Here is a 4,909-nt window from a genome sequence, read left to right as displayed (position 1 = left end):
AGTCACGTGCTCGGGTGAAACAGCTGGGGGCGGCGGCGAGGAAGGCGCCGTAAGAGTCACCCTACCTCCTCTCCCGCGACCACGTGCTCCACCTCCTCTCTTCTTTTTACCTCGTCCCCTGCTGGGCACCGCGGTCGATGAAGAAGGGCCCGGTGGTGTCGCCATACTGTCCAGCAACGCTCGGCGGAGAGGTGCGTGTGGAATGGAAGACCTCGCACCACGCGCCGACGAAGAAGGGGCCTCGGCGCGCTCCTGACCAGCCCCCACCATCTTTCAACACCTGTCATGACAAAGAATAAATGAAATTAGTACAACATAAAAAAAGTACCGACATGAATAATAATATGTATATCACTTAAGTGTATCATCATCAAGTACAACATAAAAAAATTGAATACCTGACACTACTAATAATCTCGATCAGTATCATCAATAAATGCATAATCATCATCATCACTATAATCAATGATGGGCTCATAGGGTTCATTGGCATCAACATGTGCAAGGCCACCTTGACGTAATCGGTCAAGCATTGACAGGTCATCCACAGCAGTAACCTCTTCTTGTTCCGGCTCTTCTTGTTCCTCCTCTGGGGTGATGTTGGATTCATTGTCGCTGTCTACTTCAATGTTTTGGGGTGAAGTATAGCGGTTCTTGAAACACTTTTGGAAAGACGTGTCTCTTGGAAGAATTCTCCTTCATATGTGTCTGGGTTAATGTGAGGTTCATAATCCTATTCCTTTGGGGGAGAAAGTCTAGCACGTGGCGGCACTTCATAAATGACATCCCAACCTTTCAGATTTGGATTAGTTTGGCAGGCCCACGGTAGATAGAATACTTGGGTCGCCTGTTGAGCCGTAATATAGACATCAGGAACATCTAAATGGGTGCTTTGGTTGATTTCAACTAGCCCTATATGTTCATGAGTCCTTCTAGTCTCCTTCGGCTGAAACCAATAACATTTGAAGACTACGACATTCGGTGGGTTTTCACCATAGAACAGAAGTTCATAAATTGCTTCAACTCTCCCATAATACTCGATACCTCCTTCGCCAATAGAACATACACAACAATTTGTAGACTTTCGGTCGGCCATAGATAGCTCTTTGCCATAGGTATGAAAGCGATACCCGTTGATGTCGTACTTGTCAAATGAACGGACCTTATAGTCAAAACCATTAGCGACTTGTCTCAATTCGGCGTCCATAGACTCTGAATTAGCCTACAAGTTTAATATGAAAGGATTGTTGCATTATGCACAAATTAGCGAATGAAATGAAATTGTCTAATAGAAATTACCGTTTGTTTGAACCAAGAGATGAAACCGGGATAGCCGCCATCTTGCTTTGCGAGAAGCTCATACTCTTCGACAGAATCCTTTTGGATCTCCGCTCCATACGAGAATATGGCGATGTATCGACTGTATGACATATCCAGGAATAAGAGTAGTTCAAAGGAAATAGAAGTTGCGAAACAATGTACCGAGAACTTACTCGATGTATGGCCGCACTTCTATCAGGTTGTTGAAGATATACAACGAAATGGTCCGCCATTCTTTGTTATCCAAAGATACTAGATGTGAAACACTAGCTGGTGCGAGATTCCCTTTGAATAGGCTGAGTTTGGATCCACCCTTTTTAGGCTCGTCAGCATTGTACCGAGGCTTCGGATTATGCAAATGACGATTTTTGGCTTCATAGTGCATTGTTACGAAGTTTGCCGCCTCCTCTGTGATGAATGCCTCAGCCATCGATGCTTCAATTCTATGTTTATTTTTACATTTTTCTCGAAGCGTCTTCTGCATCCTCTCAGTTGGGTAGCACCAACGATTTTGCACGCCCCCCCCCCCCAATCTTGCCTCGGTCAGGAGATGCAAAATCAAATGTTGCATTGGATTAAAGAAGCCCGGTGGAAAGGTCTTCTCTAACTTGCAGATCAACTCCGGCGCCAACTCTTCCATTTCTTCTAGCACGCCAGGCGATAGTTCTTTCGCACAAAGAACACGGAAGAAATAGCTGAGTTCTGCCAGTACTAGCCATTCATCCTCAGGGATGAAGCCACGCAACATCACCGGCATTACCCGCTCAATCCATATGTGCCAATCATGACTCTTGAGACCAAATATCTTCAGTTTATCAAGATTCGCTCCCCTCTTTAGATTCGCCGCATACCCATCGGGGAACATCAACTGTTGTTGCACCCACAAGAGAATTTCCCTCATAGCTAGCCTTCTAAGATTGAACCGTGCCTTTGGCTTCGTCCAGTTCTGCTTTCCTTTCGGTTCTTTCATGTTTTGTAACGGCCTATCACATAGCGCCTCCAGATCGACTCTAGCCTTAGTATTATCCTTTGACTTCCCATCTATGCTGAACAATGTACCAAAAAGTGCCTCAGCGATATTCTTCTCAGTGTGCATCACGTCGATGTTGTGTGGGCAAAGGAGGTCTTTGAAGTAAGGCAGATCCCATAAGCATGTTTTGTGAGTCCACGCGTGCTTAGTATTATACCCCTTGAAGTACCCTGGACGTTGTGGATCTGGCTCGAGAGCGTTTAACTGATCCAGGGTCTGTTTGCCTTTCAATGCAGGTGGTGCAGAGTTTTTGACAACTCTACCCCTGATGAAGTTCTTCTTGTCTTTCCTGAACTTATGGCGAGGATCCAGGAACTGTCTATGCATGTCGAAGCAAGAAAACTTGCGACCAGCCTGAAGCCAACGAAACTCAAGAGCTCCCTTGCATGTGGGGCACGGGAACCTTCCATGCACACACCAGCCAACGAATAGCACATACGCCGGCAAGTCATGCGTCGAGTACATGTACCAGACCCGCATTATGAAGTTCCATTTGCTAAATGCGTCGTATGTCTTGAACCCATTATCCCAGGCTTCTTGCAATTCGTCCTTAAGCAGCTGCATGTACACATTCATATTTTTCCCCGGATAGTTGGGTCCTGGAATTATCAACGTCAGGAAAATGTTCTTTCTTTGCATAATCTGTCCGGGGGGGAGATTGAGTGGAAAGACATATACGGGCCGACAACTGTATTGGGTTGCTGTCATACCAAACACACTGAACCCATCCGTGCTGATGCCGACTCGAGGATGCCTCGGATCTGCCGCTTTGTCAGCATGTAATTCATCAAACTTTTTCCACGCAACACCATCCGATGTGTGTACCATCATCAGATTCCCATCTGCATCTAGTTCGGTTCTTTTGCCTGTTTTGTGCCATGTCATCTGTCTGGCCGTCTCTTTGACCATGAAAAGACGTTGAAGTCTTGGTACGATTGGCATATACCGAAGAACACTAACGGGGATTTTGGTCTGTGTCTTCTCACCCATACCGTTGTCTACCACAATATACCTGGAAGACTTGCAAATGGGACAATAGTTCAAGTCCGCATAGTCAAGCCTAAATAAGGCACATCCTTTCTCACAGGCATGTATCTTCTCATAGGGCATCTTCAGTGCACGGAGGATTTTGTCCGACTGGTACAGGTTTGCAGGCATTACATGGCCTTTGGGTAGAAAGTGTCCAAATACTGTCATAATTGCGTCATAGCATTCTCTTCCCAAGTTGAACTGAGCCTTCAGAGCCATTACTTATGAGATGGCATCCAACTGACAAAGCTCAGTGTGCTCGTGGAGCGGACGTTTTGAAGACTCCAACATTTCATTGAAGGCCTTTGCTGATTCCTCCATCTCCTCGTCCGAATCCCGAGCATCATCATAGTCTTGCACCATGTTTTCCATCCCGGTACCATGATCGTCGGTGCGACGACGATCCACCTCAGCTCGGTCACGTTGGGCAGGCTCACCATGAAATGTCCACACCATATAATCGGGCGTAAAACCACTCTTCTGCAGGTGTTTGCCCATTTCAGCCTCTGTCTTCTTTTCCCAATTGCCGCACCAGAAACAGGGGCACCATGTTTTCTTTTGGCCATTTGCAAATGCGGCTTACACAAACCCCTTGGTTTTTGTGAACCATTCAGCGCTCCATTTGTTCTGACCAGTGTGACCGGTATACATCCACGCACGGTCACTCATCTTGACTTTTAGAGCTACTGGACACACAACAATTATATATGTAATTCACCATGTATATATTCATCAGTTGATCTACTTTGTCAATTTTATTACGTCCATGCAACCTACACTCTAATAGGTAATGATAGGTCCTAATCCCACCCGTGTATGTGTAGATTGGGTTCATTTTCCCATGCTATGCCCCGGATTCGACGCAAAATTTCGGCAGCACCTCCCTGATGTTCTCCTGATACACGTCTCTGCAATAAACAGAGAGGATGTGTACCCGGAGAACAACAGGGGAGGCACTGACGAAATTTATGCGTCGGATCCGGAGCAAAGCATATGGAAAATGAACCCAATCTACACATACTCGGGCTGTCCATGGATAGCGTTGGACAATTCTAAAAAATCAAGGTTATAAATATGCAAATGCATGCATATCTATAACTATGACGCTTTCGAATGGGAGACACATATTGGTTACGCATACTGATGATTCAAGACACATATATAGCTAGCTATCAAGTTTCATCGGAATAGATCAAATAATTAATGGGGGAGGAGGACTTGTCATTTGTGCTCACCCACGAACGAAGGGGCAGAGCTCGTCAAACGCACGGCGAGGTCGTCGAACACCAAACCTCGCAACGATGAAACAACTACACATTTAAAACTACACGATCAACACAATTATATATGATGTTTTTCATAACAAAATCGAAAAATATATGACCTAACTAATAATTCACAAATATATGACCCCGTCGGCCTCTGGAAGGCCAAAGAACACCTTTTCGGGAGGTGCCGGGGGTCGGGGTGTCCTGTCGGTGTCGGGGTGCCGTGTCGGGGTCGGGGTGCTGTTTTGGGGTCGGGGGGTCG

This window comes from Triticum dicoccoides, chromosome 5A, assembly GCF_002162155.2.
Source record: "Triticum dicoccoides isolate Atlit2015 ecotype Zavitan chromosome 5A, WEW_v2.0, whole genome shotgun sequence".
NCBI lineage: Eukaryota > Viridiplantae > Streptophyta > Magnoliopsida > Poales > Poaceae > Triticum > Triticum dicoccoides.
This window is presented reverse-complemented; position numbering follows the sequence as displayed.